This window comes from Pseudopodoces humilis, chromosome 14 (genome assembly GCF_049639895.1).
Source record: "Pseudopodoces humilis isolate 2021_Gansu_Grassland_sample_001 chromosome 14, ASM4963989v1, whole genome shotgun sequence".
In the NCBI taxonomy this organism is placed as follows: Eukaryota; Metazoa; Chordata; class Aves; order Passeriformes; family Paridae; genus Pseudopodoces; species Pseudopodoces humilis.
This window is the reverse complement of record NC_142213.1, coordinates 12,935,370-12,952,021: the sequence shown is the minus strand read 5'-3', so window position 1 is coordinate 12,952,021 and position 16,652 is coordinate 12,935,370. Positions and strand designations below refer to the sequence as shown.

General features: G+C 40.9%; 1 long non-coding RNA gene across 1 annotated transcript in view; it reads left to right on the top strand.

Annotated features, from left to right (window-relative positions):
• LOC148183157 (uncharacterized) overlaps window positions 1-7,253 on the top strand; it is a 106,243-nt gene extending 98,990 nt beyond the window's left edge. Inside the window, exon 4 of the long non-coding RNA XR_015773762.1 lies at window positions 7,149-7,253. This is a non-coding gene — a long non-coding RNA (uncharacterized LOC148183157). The remainder of the gene's footprint in view (window positions 1-7,148) is intronic.
• The last annotated feature ends 9,399 nt before the right edge of the window (window positions 7,254-16,652 follow it).

Below are 16,652 nucleotides of genomic sequence, written 5' to 3'. Positions count from 1 at the left end.
GGCTCTGCATAGGGTGGAGAATTGAGCTTTATATATACTTTAAATAGATTCCCAATCCTTTGTGCTTCCCATTGTCCTGTGCTGTCTCTTGCTCTGAAATAGGGCATATCAGCCAGCCAGCAGAACTGAGCAGACTGGAAGGGAGAAGGCTGTCTCCTATGAATTAAAAAATCTAAAGGCTGACCCCCCAAATCATACGCTTCAGTTTCAATAACTTCCACGCTTTGATATCAGTGCTGTGATTCTATTTTGGTTTGTCTTCTGGTTTTTGAACTCCTGGGGTTGGCTACATTGACATCATCTCTAAATTTGGTGGGGAGAGAAAAAGGCAAGCATTGTTAGGGTGAAGGAGCCGGCACAGCAGCAGCTGCTGATTTGCTCAGTCAACACAGTCTATTTTATCACACGGCAGTGATCGAAGGTTTCTCAACTATATTTTTAGCACCTTAAGTAAAAGCTTGTTTGTTTTTTGACTGAGGTGATTATACCCTTGATGAGGCGCTACTGCTTGTTCTGCAAAATAATAAAGACTGTTAATCTTATGATTGACTCAGGGGTAAAAACAAGCATCACTCCAACCTCTATTATATTACATTCCTAGTCAGAATGTCCAGAAAAGAGACCTGCATCTTTTAAATAATTATTATCTCTGCTTTAATTATGGTGCATTGCATTGCTTCCAAAAGACAAGAAATAAGTTACCAGAGTCTCCTGTAAGTGCAGGGGAAATATGCAATTTAAGTAAATAACAATAGAGAAAATCAGTAAGATCAGAGCAGGGACTATGTCTGTTTATGAGCTGTACCTCAGCAGTATTTTTAGTCTGTATTCCTTAGAGAAAGGATTTGCAGCAAGAAACACAGTTATGTTCAGGGAGTTCACCATCACCTAAATAGCCCCCACACTGGAGACCGTGGAGTGCTGTGGACCATAATTAATCATTTGGGTCACTATGTGTGGTAGGTCAGTGATTTGGTGACAGACCAGTGACCTGGGCAGCCTGTGAGCCCTCTCCCAGCAGGCTGCTCCGAGGCAGCTCTGCAGGGAGCCCAGTGCAGTGGGGCTGGGGCTGTGCCCACCCACTGTGGGCACAGTGACAGCGCCAGCCTCTGCCTGGGCTCATCCCCCTGATGGGAGCACTGGGACCATACTGCCACCCTGCTTGTAGTGCCAGCGGATTTGGAAATATCACTACAACTCTGAACCATGTTATGTATGCAGGCACCTGGGGAAATGGGAACAGGGAGAGGAAATCCTGGCTCCCAGTAGAGTCTGTAGGAGTTCTCACGTTACTTCAGTTGGTTCAAGATTATACCCCTCGATGCTTTTACTGCCTTGGGGTTTCCCACCTCCATATGGATTCATCCCACAGCTGGGATCATCATGTCCTATTCATTGCAATTTTTATTCTTCATCCAAGTTGTTTTGAAACTGTTAAAATGGAAGAATAAAATATCTGGCAATGTCTTGTCTGTTTAGCTAGAAAGATCTTTAGGAACAAGGACTGCCTTTTCCTGTCTGTTGCTATAGTGCCTAGCACAATAGGGGCCTGGGTCTTCCTTGGAATCAATGCAGGATCCTCATTGTAGGAATAAATGTTCCTGAGGAGACAGAAAAATACAAGAGCTACTTTGTAATGCAGTCATGTGCCATAATGGCATAAAATAGTTTGACATCAGACTGGTCCCATTCTATGTGGCATCATACCCTGCTCTGCAAAAACTTCTCTAGTACTAAAAATAATCCTTCATATGACACTGATGGTCTTGCAGTAGTACAGGCTTTTTTAGAGACCCCCTCAGAGCTCTCAGTCCCATATACAGATCCCATACTCTAATCTGAGATTAGATTTGGTGAAAAGCAGCTACACAGGGGATGAAATGTGGATAATATTTAACTTTTAACAGTACAAGAGCTGCAAGACAAAATGTGAGCTAAAGAAATGTGCTCTGTTAATATGAGGTGGATTTAAATAGGTAAGAAATTATCTGCCAGGATGGAATTTGGCAAGAGGAGCAAACTTAATTCTCTCATGTCATACAAAATGTGTCATGTCCATCTGAATAATGTCCTCCCAAATGGAAATAGGCAGAAAGTTTCCAGTAAGCACTACTTCATTAGAAAATGCTGAGTTACTGAGAACAAAGATATATCACAGGAAATTCTATGGGTCTCTGAGCTTTTCTGTTGGGTTTTGTATGGCCTTCCTCCAACTCCAGGGCACCAAGCAGGCTTCCTGAACCTAGAAGCTCACATATCTTCCAGGTATCTTTGGTAGAGTTGGAAACCCTGAGTTTCTGAGATCTCTGATCTAAGTTGGTACTCCTGCAGCTTTGACTCCTTTCTTCAAAAATTTGGATACCTTAATTCCTACCCCAACCCCAGAGCCAGTGGATGTGGAAACCTGGAAGCCTTAGGAAAGCTTCCCCAGTAGTGGTTAATTCTTTTGCTCCCCCAGCAGTGGTCACTGTAAATTCCAAGATTGCTGGTTAAAGTGAATGTCCATATTTCTGAGATTCCTGCTTTGCTGGTAGGTGAAAAAAAAGCAATCCCAAGAACCCTGAGGCTCTTGGTTCTGCTGCTTTCATAAGGGTTCCAGTTTCCAGGTTTATCCAAGATTTTTACAGTTGACACCATTTGTTTTGGACAAAATAATCAGCAATAAAATGATCTATTTTTTCCAATGTAAAATTTTCACAATTTTAATTCCATTGAAAAATTTGAGAATCCATTATTTTATTTTAATTCAAAACTAAAATGTGGAGCAGAAGCCTTGTATTTGGGTGAAAACATCTGCAAGCACTGTCCGGGGAATTACTCAGTGCCCGCTCCTACTCCACATGCTCTGTGCTGTATTGGTAGCATCACTCCAAACCTGTCTGCCTGGGCTTTGCCATCTGAGGTTGTTTGAATGAGTCATTCTCAGCCTGTGAGATGTGGTAGATGCAGACTGGGATGCTGATAATGTTTGACACTAAATTCTTGGCTCTGTATTGTTTACACTAGAGCCGTTAAGTGTTCTATAACCTTCAGATATCCTGTTTTTCAACCATGACTTTTGCAGTGTCAGGCTGTGCTGAAGCACATGAACAGTATGTTCAGTCATGGTGTGTGCAGAGTTCAAAGCTTTGTGACTGTTACACAAAACCTCCCTGTGCTTTCAGAGCTATAATCCTTCCTCTTGACAGAATCATTAAAAATAGCTGTGGATGTTAAACATGCTCCCTGCAACCCATAACAACAACATTTCATTGCATCAGAGTTAATAGCTGTGCAAGGACTGAGCACTACTGCCTAGTGCTGTGTGGCAAAGTGCTTGCAGGATCAGGAGAGCTTTGGCCAGGATTGGATTGGAAGATGTCAATAATCAGAATCAGAAAATTCAGAAAAGGATGGTGAAGACCTTATTCAAGGCAGTGCAATGGAATTTCCTCACCAACTGTTTTGCCAAAATTATATTAATAAACAGTTAATCTGGGAATTACTCCAGCAGATCATGCACAGAGACATCAAAAAAGAAATGGTGCTGGCATCGTTTTATGTATAACGAGTGAGATGTCAGCACTGTGCAGTGATTTCAGCACACCGGTGCCTAACAAGGGAGGAAAGGTGTATACTGGGGGAAAGAGCAAGAAGAAAGAAAAGTTTCAGACAGTATTTGTTTAAAGAAAAAAATCCATCATATGGCTTTTTTAAATGAGGATAAAACTACTCTCTCCAGCTGCATACAAATGGGAGAGCAGCTCACATATTAAAATGGATCTGGGACTTTCAAGTACTTCACTCAATATGCAGAAAATTATACTAGATGTCGACAGCTTTTCTCCACAGAGAAGACAGCTGTGGGGGTCCTTTTATTAGACAGCATAAAAAAAATCCTAAAGTGAAGTTTTGCCAAGTAAATAGGCAACTATTCGATGAAACAATCAAGTGCTGTTTTTATTTTGCTGTTCAGTGTGGAGTTTCTTACATTTCCTGCAAATAATACAGAAAACAAATCCCTTTTTAGGACTGTGGGAAGTACTCACGTATGACAAATGGTGATTGGTACACAAATGTGCTGAGCTGGTAATGTCTGTGTTCTCCAGAGCCTATGAATCATCTGACAGTGCCAGTGTGATGTTAAAGTAGATGAAAATATTTTCCTTTTCCATTCTGGAACAGAACCAGGGGACCTTCCTGATAATTAGAGATGATGTCCTGTGAAACCACAAACTCTGTCCCTTGCAAAAATCTCTGTCAAGTTCCACGTGTGAGCTATACCTGTCACCCTTATTCTCACACTGGTGCCCCTGGAGAGAGCCAAGTCCTGGATTCAGGCACCCAGAAGGACGTGCCAGGTTCCAGCTCCCCTGAAACTGCTTCACCCTTCATCTCTCCATGGCTGGCATCGGAGTAGCCCTTAGGCAAATTCTCTGGGTTTAGATGCACAGTGATTGTTGTGGAAGTCCTTTTGCTCAGGAATGGCTTCCTGCATGTCCCTGTCAGCTGATGAAAAAGCCCATCCTAAAGTAGTTCTTCAGGGATTCTTTGAGTCTACTGCAAGAACAGAGGGAAAGCTTTTTTGTTTAGGGAAAAAAAAAAAGTTTATACTGTTGAAAGTGATGGTTATATCTTTCACAAAATATTTATGATCCTTGTATGAGCATCTGGGACACAAAACAGTTAATATGCAAACAACAGAGCTAACTGGGATATTACAGAACATCAGCAAACATATACAATATAAATTTGACAAGAGAGATAAAAATCAACCTGGCAGTTCTTAATTTCCATTTCCACTCTAAAGGCAACTTCCCAGAAACAGCTGCACTATTCCCATGCTTTACCTCTCATATTCAAGAAGAGCCTTCACATTTCAGGGAAGGAATGCTTCCTCTCTGAAACTTCATATATTAGCTCTCTTGGGTTTTCCTCTCTTAATTGCTTTCAATCAGAGCAGAGGTTTCTTTGCTGTTTGTCTTTTTGTGTTTGCTTGCAGAACTACAATTAAAAACCAATTACAATTTGGATAGGTGACAATATAATGCCATTCCTGTTTAACTGTCTCTTTCAAGTCTTGATAATGTGTGTTTTAATCACAGTGACTGTTATCACATAGAAAACCAAATGTATAAAATATAGATGCTATTATTCAGTTTAAAATTATTGCCATTTAAGAAAAATAAAAGACCTGATGAAATTGATATACTGAGAGTTTTGTAAATCTCTGCAAAGGCACAAGAATATTTCGCATAGTGCATTGTGAGATATGTCTGCAGCTAGGTCTTATTTTAAAATCCTTACACGGGTTCAAAATTCCATCCCATTTTATGTCTTTATAATATGTACTTTGTTCTTCATTTTCTATAGTGGTAGAAATGAAAGGCTAAAATAATGTCTGTCTCTTGTCGTTTCACAGGTTGTTGCACTGGCTCATCCTTTAGCTTTTTGCCACAAAGACCCTTTGATGCTTGCCCAGTTCTCTGTAACTGACTTTTGTATCTGACTTCCACCAGCACTTAATTGAGGGATATTTGCTAACTTAAGTAGTCAGTATTGCATTTTCTGTCAAATTTCTCTAAACCTCTTTTGCCATGTCTACTCAGAGCCCAGATCCTCATCCATAGTAAGCAAGGTGCATAATACAGTCGCTCTTCCCTGACTCACCTTCCTCTAGTCCTGTCCTGTATCCACAGGATCAAGATGAGACAATTTATTGACTCCACTAACTTGTGCTACATTCTCACTGGGATTGCAGTACCACCTGGGGCTTCTCAGTGCTAGAATGACATTCATAAAGTAAATTTAGAGAAGGAAGGGAGGCAGGTAGGAGTCAGGTTGCTCAGAAATGTTGAATAATGGGACTGGAAGGAATGCTGCAGGTGCCTGTAAGCCAAAATTCCATGTTGATGTCTCTATTCTGTCATTACTAGGCACTCCATGGTTGTTAGTTCTAGTGGGTGTTGTACAGTAAAGATGCATTAGAGTAATTATATGGTAATGACAGAAGATCATGAGTTAAAGATGCTGTGAATTCTGCATACACATCTGAAATTGTTTGGAGCTGATGGGGGAGGTGTATCCACATGGAATTTGATAGCACTGATATTGCAATTAAAGCTGAGGAGAGAGATGAGGATTGTACTTATTTCTTACTGCTACCTGTGAATATTAATTAGCTCATGGAGCCACCTGACCTTAACAATAATCAGTTCTGTTACACAGAGCAGAAGGGAAAATGCAAGCTGCCCTCTAAATATTTATTAAGAAAACCGAGATGAAAAGAGCCTGGTTGTGGTAGAGAATACTGGAAGCCAAGTTGCCTCCTCTGTGGTGGAAGGAAGATCAGAATCTTTCCAGTTTCCTCTGCTTTGTGGAGGACAAGGACAATTCTGTCACCACACGGGCAACAGAAGCACACCTGGTTTGGCACACAAATGAGTAAGAGAATGTCAGGTCTGCAGAGATTTCTCCAAGACTTTCTATACTCCTGCTTGCCTTCCTACCTGCATGGGCTATATAGAGAAGTGACTCCAGAAGGCAAAAAATGTAAACCTGAGCTCAAGAGTGTCTCTATGTCTGGGCACCACATCTGTTAGTCTTTTTGAGAGTTTCACATTACCTTCAGAGAGAAGGGAAATTATTATTCTATCGTTTATGAGATGAGATGAAAAGGTACATTGGGAAACCCTGCATTTTTATACTGGGGAAAGCCCTGAGATTTAAACTAAATAAAACTAAAATTCTCATCCCACATTTTGCCTGGCAAAGTAATCCTTTGCTCCATTCCTTCTATAGTGTAGTGTGGGCTTTGGGGATACCCAGAAAATTTGGATCAGGGAGAAATTTGAATGTCTGTTTTTTACAGATGGCAAGTAAAAGCTGTGGAGAAAAGGAAGATTATATCTGCAGCATAACTAGGTAGCTCTGTTTCTTTCCCCGTTAGGACCTGGTTTTGTTTGCAGCAGTCAGGAGCAGCCTTCCTAATGGTTTCCTGTAAGGCTCATTACTGAGTTCATATTTTTGTCCTTCTCACATCTCCCTCATCTCCTATCACAGTCCCCTCCCCAGTCATCAGGATTCGATCACCTGTGATACACAGACTTTGGAGTCTGTGTGGAGCGACAGGCTGTGTTAAAAACGAGGTGTGTTCTTAATCTCCTCAGGTTGACTGGAAAGTAATTCTCCAAAGAGGTGGAAGAGCACGAGGCTGCTGTGCACTGGTGTCTGGCTGCTGCCCTGCTGGAGATCCATGAGCAACAGCATCACGGCAAGTCCTCTTTCTTCTTTCCTGACAGCACCACAGTACCTGTATCTTAATCAGTCAGTGTCAGACAGTGTCACAGGCTCAGAGCACTGCTCCAAGCAAAGCACAGCACAAACGCCTCCCTGCTGCTGGTAGCTTAGGTTACCATTACCAGACTGAGCTGCCTGATGTAACACTCCTGTGCTCCAGACAGGCTGAAACCCTCACAAGTGCTGGCACCAACACGTGTTCAGACCAAGGCATCTCTAGCCCTGGGCATTTCTGTGCTCCTGTGACTCCATCAGAGGCACCACGGCTACACTGCTGGTGACAGCACAGATGGGAAACAGCAGTGCTGGAGAGGGGGATGACGGAAGGAAAAATGGTTGCTGGGGTCACTGATACAGTTTTAGTCATACATGATATAGGGAAGGATGAATTTATGCATATTTTATATGAGAACATTATATCTTGGGCTATCAAAGTTACAGATCTGTAACTTTTGACTGGCCTGGTTTAAATCAGAAGGGATGGAGGGGAAGCCTACCTAAAATGAAACGGTGGCATAAGATTTTCAGCAGAAACAATCAAATAGCTGACTAGAGGGAATAACTGTAGCTCCATCAAAGTTAGAGTGGTTTACTGTTTCCAGCAGTGAGTCTGGCATCAAAGGGAATCCTAAACCTGAAATCCTTGAAAAGAAGTGGGTTATCAGCAGATACAAATTGGTTCATGCAGAGAACAAAGACAACATTTTGTGAGTGGGACAGCCTGGCTTTTTGCAGCTCAGTGACAGTTTTCCCTTCCTGGAGCATGGAGTGGTTAAGCTTGGCCTTTCACCATGTTAACACATTTTCCTCAAGGCCCTGTAGCTTCAAGATAGGAATAAATAAAGCTTTATTTTTTTTAAGTACTATATAAATTACATCTGTTCAGAGGGTCCTGCTGAGAAAGTTTTCAAGTTCCATAAGCGAGTTAAAGCTGTGGTGTTAACACAGGGGTCTGGTGAACTGTGTTCACCCATGAGCACTGAATGAATATTCACAGCAGCTTTAGTACAAGTGTGCTGTTTAAATGTTTTGCAGAATAAGAGACACCAATGAATGACTTCAGCAACTGGACTTTCTGTTTGTTGGTTCCCATTTCATGGGCCCTGCTGATGCTGTATAGGCCTTTGTTGTGTGTGGAAAAGAAATCATTTGGAGCTATCCCGCTAGTAACAGCACAGAAGGGAGGCAGAGCTGCTGCTACAGAGCTGATGAAAGAAAAGGATTGTTGTGGTGGCTGATATAATTCTAGTTGCACATGTTACAGAGAATGAAGAAAGTTCAGTAAGTGTGGAAAAGCAGGGTGATGACAGCTTTACACTGGGTGTCCAGCTTGGCTGGGTCAATCTTCAAGCAGAGGATCTTATGTGCAGAGCAAGGTATTTGGGGTCTCAGATTTATTGTTGAGGATATTCCTTCTGTCACCTTTCAAAACAAAAGCATTTCCCCCCTGCCTCCCCTGGTTAGGATGTCCCTCAGTGTAGAGATGTGTCCTCCATGCAGGCAGATGTACCAGTGCTTTCCTGCTGGATGACACAACAATTCCAGGATGTCTCCTGCAAAACACAAACACAAATGGATGCAGAAATCGGTGGCACATTTTTTTACAAGGACAAGGCCATTCACCCATTTGAGCTCTGGCAGGATTGAGACCTTGTTTAGAAACAAGATGTTCAGTAAAAACAGTATGTTCAATTTTCATTTTTTTAAGTCCTATAGAGGTTGTAAATATTTTGGAAGTTAGAAAGAATACAGAAATGCTCAAAAACTGCATATTCAGAGGCCTCAGATTTAGTACAATGTTTTATGATGCTACCTTGTAATTAATTTCACCTGCCCCAAAAGTAAGCAGACAGTGGTGTTTCAGGGGCTGATTGCAGAGGTCACAACCTTGTGCACGCAATATATTGAACAATTCCGTCATTCCTGCCATCAAAGTGAATTTAGACTGACATAGCAGAATAGAAAAAAATGCTTAATAAACTAAGGGTTTTATTGCACACACACAGTCTCATAGGTATGCATTCAGCAAATAGTGGCATATACTATAATAGGTGCACTAAAAAAAGCCATCTGTTTGCATTAATATCCCCTTTCACCACATTGAGGAAAAAAGACGTTTTCAGTTATTTTACTCTCTATCCTCACCACCTTTACATTTGTTTGACTGTAGCATTACCTTGGTAGAGAAACCTTGTTATGGAAAGTGATAAATGTGAAATTTAAGAGAATGATTCTTTTAAGGGCAGGAGCAGAGGCAGTGCACTGAGCCAAGCAAGGGAGTCAGGAGACTGTGCCCTGGCAAGAGTGGCTTGTGCATGTCCTCTGGTGAGGAGAGGAACTTTCCACTGTGCTGCCCCTCCAGCCTCCTCCAGAGCAACCAAAGCAGGAACTTCCAGGGGCCAGCTCATCAGCCCAGATGCTGAATCAGCCCAAGAATATTTAACTACAGCAGAAAAATGGATCACACCAGAGGATTTTCTCCTTGAAGAGAACTTTACACTTCTGATTAGAGATGGAAATTTCTGAAGTATTCTGGACTTCTTTAAGAGGTTTTAGTGGTTTAGTGGAATTAAAAATGGAAGTCATGGTCAGCTTAGGCATAAACACCAGTTAACCCTTAGATGTGATAAGATTTGTAAGGAAAATCTATCAGACCTTCACCTCTTTGGAAAGATCCATAGCAAAACTATTTGATAAAACGTTCCTTAGCACCCTCCCATGCACAGTACCTGTTATGAGAAAGAGCTTTAGTATCCCTAATTTTGAGATGAGCAGTTGAACTCTAAGAAGCTTAGACCAATTCCTCCAAGATATCAGAGTGCCTCAAAACATTTGAGGGCCTAGTCCTGACTGACTGATCCTCTAGAGGCCAGAATGAAGGATGGGAAGCAAAACCTTAAATCCAAGGCCTTCATGCCTTAAATGTTAATCATAAACACAGCTGCATCCTTTTGCTATAAAGAAATTCCTCACCATAAATAATTCCACATTAGAAACGCTTGCAGCTAATTGCTTTTGCTTTGCAGTCTCACTGTTCTGTTGTTATGTTGTACAGCCACTGTGATTCTACTTTCCAGCCATATGTTGTCAGTCATATTTTTGCCTCTTGTTGCACTGCTGTCAGACTCTAAGCTGTTTATGAGTCCCTGAAATGTGAAATTTTGGTCTTATTTAGTTTTCAGCTAACCCTGTTGCTTAGATGCAAGATTACCACATTTACTATACAGAGAGATTTATTTAAAACACAATTGTGAGTTACACTGAGGAATCTTCAGCAAACCATGACAATAAATAATGAGAGGATGTTTGCCTGGAGGACTTCCCTAATGAGGTTTGGTCTTAGGCAGGCATTTTGTTTAGAAGTCAAATACTTTGTTCCTTGAGATTTTCACGTTTCTTCCTGTCTAGCAGGGTTTTCTGTGAGGTTTTGTTAATAACTGACCTTGGGGTCACTCATGATTACACATAATGTAAAAAGACACCAGGAACCTATCTAGGGGGAAAATAATTCTATGTACAATTCCAATATCTAATATTTATTTTTAAACAAAAAAATCTTATCAAAATAGCAGGTTTTTGGAAGTAGGCATAGACTAATATGCTTAAAAAGAAACTATAGATAGCTGTGGATTAGAAAATGTTATCATGGCCCACATTTGTTCAGAGGAGGGCTTCTTCTCTGAGGTACACCTCCTCGTATTGTTAGTCTTCTGTAGGTTCTCTTCTCAAATGAATTTTCCTAAGTGGACTCTCTCACTTCTGGAACTGTGGCATTTGCATTAGTTTACCCTCCAAAAGCCACTTTTCTCTGCCAGTGCCAGCCTTGCTGTCTGCTCCCTCAGTGACACAGAACATTTATGGTGACATGGGATTGTGGCAGCCACATGGGGGAATACTTCACCAGTTCAAACTTTCATCTCTCTGTAAGGTACACAGATACACAGTTCTCCAGCATGTGTTTTGGACACTGGTATAAGGAGTGATAGGTAACAGCAGTGGATGTATTTGCACATACAGAAGTGATGTGTATATATGATGCATGTAAAGGAAGAAAATCTGTATGGAATGTAACAGCTTTTTATGTTCGAGGGAGGTGGGTGTAGTCCTACTGATGGTCAATGAAATCCCTGGTATTCTCCATCATAAGCCTGTAGATTAATTTCACACCTATTAAATGTGTTATAGTATTTCCTTGTAGGTTTACTTAATGCCTGTAAAAAGAAGGGGAAGCACTTTTTTACTTGAACACTGAGAGACATGAATGTACTTACCCAGGGTCCTGAGGCAGTTCATTGTGCATGGAGAGTCATTTACTGGATGTTTCTTGGATCCTTCAGAGTGAATGGATGTCCAGGTAGTGGGATAGGTAAGTCACCAGACTTAAGGATTCCTCTGTGGACAAATCCCCACCAATCTTTAAAGGTTGTCAGAATACATGTGTGGCAGACCACAGTTATCAGGTAGCAATATGCATGGAAAATGGTTTTGGTTGGATCATTCAAGCTGAAATTCTGAATAAGTATCCAGGATGAAGTCTTCCTCCCTGGGTATCTTTGCTCATTAATCGTTCATTCTCATACTGGTAAGTCTCCATAAAGTAGAGCAAAAGGGAAAAATACTATTGTCAGACTCCTAAATTAATAAAGCAGCCCAACCATTTACTTAGAGCAATAAACAGCACGTCCTCAGGCTGAGGAGATGCACAATGGGAAAATCTATCAGTTTGCCTCAGCTGCACATCTGGTAGCCCTTAGGCAGAAGATAGGTTTGAAAGGCATCTAACCAGGAGCTGCACACAATGCCTGGTTCTTCAGGTAGTGCAAAGTTCAGTAGCCAAGTTAAAAAAAATGCAGGGCTCCTTTCCTCCTTGCCTCCAGCAACATCTGCTTGTGTGACAGAGTGAAAGCTCAGTAGTTCTGCACTTCAAATACCAGTTTGATGTCTGACTTATAATCAAAGTGCTCAGTAGCTCCATGCTTTGCACTTACCCAACTGTTTTAATCTTTCACAGTGCCAGCAACTTGATAATGTAATAAACAAAAGATTGACAGAGGATGTAGCAAGCTTAACATATCCCCCCAATTCCTCTACTGAGGAGTGATGGATACTTCACTTGCAGAATTCCCACTGTGGCTTCATTGCTTCCAAGGCATCTTTCTAGATGAACTTTTCCAATGGTAAAATCATTACAAAGTAGAAATGCAATCTCTCCAAGGGCTAACTTGGAAGTCCAGTCTAATATACAGTGCTATAATGCAGTAATGAATCCTATAGAGAAACCAGGACTTTTTGTGAATAGTTTTGTATGGTAAAGAAATAGGAGAAAATGTTGGACTGAGTTAGGTAAGAGTGCTACATTTGGCCACCTTATACAAGGTGTCTCCAAAAGCTAGAGCCTAAACTCTGAAATGAGAAACCCTTACATTCTCAAAATGTGAGCTCTCTTTTTCTCTGTGTTACATTTTTCAAAATGAAAAGGCAGTGCTGAGAACACTGGTGTTCAGGTATCTCTGATATTCAAATCTTGAACTGGATTCAAATTTTACCTCTCAGTGGCAGCTGCAGTATTTTTGCTTCTGTTCCTTCTGAGATTGTTGCAGGGTGCATAATTCCAGTTCCCCAGTTGCATGGCGAAAGAGGCTGGGGGTATTTCATGGCTACATCAGAAAGAAGTCTCTTCCAGTCACATTGCAGCTACACCAGACCCTCTGATGAGCAACAAAATAATGCTTTAACATACCTCGGCCAGAGGAAAGTAGTGGGAATTCAGGCTGATATCATCCCCTCTGAGATGGCTTATTGGGAATTTTTATATGCAAAACTAGAAAAAATGTCTGGCCCATCAGAAAATAAAACTCAGTGCTTGCTACCAGGACAGGGAACAAGTGAGAAAAATAAATCATGGTCAAAAGGCATATTTCATTTCCAGCATGACTGAGAGGAAATAATTGTCTAAGTTATAGATTTACAGCAAGAGTTCAGCCAACAGAAGTCTATATAATGTTTTGAAAATTAGAGACACTTGCAAGAAATATTATTTGCTTTCATCCTAGGAAAACAAGCAATTGCAATCAATTATGTTGTAATTATCATATTAGCTTCAAACTATTTGGAAGATTACTTTGTGTTAATAACACAGCTTATGCTAATAGAAGATAAAAACTCAGTTTGCCTAGTTTGGAAAATAAGAAGTGCCTTGTTCAGGTTGGAGTGAACCCATTAGTCATATGTCTAACTAACCATAGTAGCAGTCCAGAACAATGAAATTATCATATAAGGGTTTTTTTGTCTTTGTGATCAAATTAATAGCAGAAAAAATCAGTTTTCAATTTACTATTAATTGACTTCTGGTAAGTACTGAAATTTTTGTTTGTCTGCAATCAGAGCATTTCTACTGTCCTCAAAAAAAGAGATTATAACAGGATTCAGTGCCCTGCAATAAACCCTAAAGCAAACAATTGTACTTGGCAACTGTACCAGACTACCTCCCAGTAAAGCTGTAAGCTGAGAAAAGCACACTATTTACTAAAATTATACTGAATGAGCATCAGGGCTTAAGTCCTTGAATGAAACATGTATAGTGTGAAAGTGATTTTCTTTTCAGAAGATTTGATAAAATTGATATTGCATTTTCCTTAAAAAAAAATTAAGTCTGGGGTCACAGAAAGAAAAAGGAAAATCTCTGAATAATTGATAGAAGTGGGGAAGGGAGAAAGCAGAAATTACTCTGTTTGTATCTACATTGTAACCACTCCCAAAAAGGCTTTTGGATGAGTGCCTGGGATGCTTGACCAATGTCAAAGTGGGCAATGAGACAAGGAAGAATTAAAGGTATTTGTTAGTGAGCCACAGTGTTACCTACAGGGACACAGGGGTCTGTCCCCTTTCCCTCAGCACCCTCTGATGCAGTAAAGAAAGGATGTCCCCCTGGGGGACCCACTGGCCACCAACTGACTGAATAGGCCTCAGAGCTGTTTTTAATCTTGTTCAAGATTCTATTATTTCCTTCCTTTTTATGCAATAAATGTTACACTGCTAGGAATGGTATGTGTCCCCTTCTGGTATTGCAGTAGTCACTATTAGGAAATAGCATAATTTTTATTAATATATATACTTATAATGTAAAGAAAATTATATGTCATTACTTATAAATTTATTACAATGCTATTATTTGTATTTATATAATTTTATCAGCTATATATTTATATGCACATTTTATATATATACCTTTATATATATTCTTACATTACTTGCATTAATACTTTATCTACTGGATGTGTTGTTTATAGTATATAAATTGCTTTATAGAGTAGGTAGATATTATGTGTATCAAATTAAATTATGCATTTTCTCATATTATATAGTTAGTATATGTACAAAATGATAACATGAAGGCTTATAGGCCCTTTCCCCCTATTTGAGTGGATGGGGAGAGTAGGATAGCTCTTAGGAATACTTTGCTAAAATTTTTGTTATTGAGTCAGTAATACCAGCTGCTGCTGTGTCCCAGGCTCAGGCTGGTACCAGGAACTGAGATTTGGGGATCTGGAGGGAAGGGTTTGAGGCTGCAAGTGATGCAGCAGCAGCCACCTCTGAGCATCAAACTCGTGCTGCTCGCAGGGTCCCTGGTGGGTGGGGGATGGGGGGGGCTGCCCAGTGGCTTTCAGCACAGCTCAGCCTTGCCCCAGGAGCTGCAGGTACCCACACACAGCCCCCGTGGGAGCAGCCCCTGCCCCTGTCCCAGGGGATGGCTGTGCCAGGCAAACTGCGGCCTGGTGCTCCACTTGCCCAGCGCAGGACACGGCTAATAAAGAGCAGGCTTTTGATGTTGCAAAATTCTCCATCTGTTCCCAGGATTTCTAATTACAGGCATTAATCTGTGCCCCTCCAATGAGCCATAATTGGTAGGCATTTGCCTTATTAATCATTCAGGTGCTGAGCCTCTCCATGCACAGCCGCAGTAGCTGTGGCCGAGCAAATGTAGCTGTATGGGCTTCGTATGTGGTACCATTGCAAATTTTGGAATTGTGGTGGATTCCAAGAACATTTGCAGTTTCTGTAGCTCAGGGGCGTTTTAATATCCTGAAATGCCACAAGATGGCACTGACTGATTCCGAGGCCCCTCATCCCAGCCAGCCCCCATGGCCACAGGTGCGCTCTGGGCTACTCAGGGCCTTTTTTACAAACTAGCTGCTGGCCAACTGCACTCAGCTGTTGGTGGTTTGTTTTGATGTGAGTTGTTTTAAGCTGTGGCTGGGAAATGCTATGACTCCTTGACAGTGACATAAAGCTTTTGGATTTAGACAGATTTGATTTCCCAATGTTATGTGTAATTATGTTTAAGGCCTGAGCCAAACCATACGACAGAATATGAAGCCCAGGCTGCCTAAGTCCACCAAGAGCTGACATTTGTGATTTGTTGCTGAATATGGGGTGAGTTCTTATGGAAAGGCAAAATGTCATAGCTGTGGGACACTCAGAGCTCCACCTTGGCCGCTTCTTTATGGGCCTCTTCCTGCCACCATGCTGGTGAGCCCCACACAGCCACTCCCTTTGCCATGGTTCGTAAGCCCCTCCTGTACTTGAGCATTGGACTCTCGTGTCTGGACTCTCCAGGTATCCTCAGTTGGTTCGTAAAGTCTCTTCTTGTTTTCCTGTTATAGAAAAGTATCCTTCTCTGCTTTTGCCCAAACTGTGCCTTTTAGGCTGGCTGAAGCCTTCTGAAGGGTGCTGCAGTGGCTCAGTTGATTGATGAGTTGTAATAACTATTTTTGAGTCCTTTTGTTGTGACACTGGTTTTGAGTTTCACCCATGTATAATGAATAGCCTAACAAACATAGTATATTATATCATTCCTTTATTAAGTCATTTATTATACAGTAAATTCTTTAACTGAATCAGAAAAGTTTCCAGATAGAACTAATTTACTGTCATGATGGTGTAACATATGGCTCTTACAAGGACTTATTTTCAGCAAATCCATATGTTGCAGAACTTGCCCAACACTAAAACAATATTTTTTTCATTTAACAAACTTGTAGTCAAATCTAATCTTTGTTTTGCCTGGGAACTGATTTTTTTTCTGGTTACTGAAAGGGGAAAAAAATTCTCTTTTAAATGACCTTCTCATCTGTGAGAAGATACACATTGGCCAAATGCTGAAATATTACCAAAACTCTGCTTCTTTAAAAGTAAGATTAATCCCACACTTTTTCAAGGTTTAAATCAAACTTTTAGTCAAAAGAAAGAAATAAAGAATAAATAGTACAGAGAGTACAGACACAGAACAGATGTGTTCCAACATATGTGAACCAACATATCAAAGGCATATTAGTGACATATGGTGTCTGACATGCTTCCACAAATGAATACAT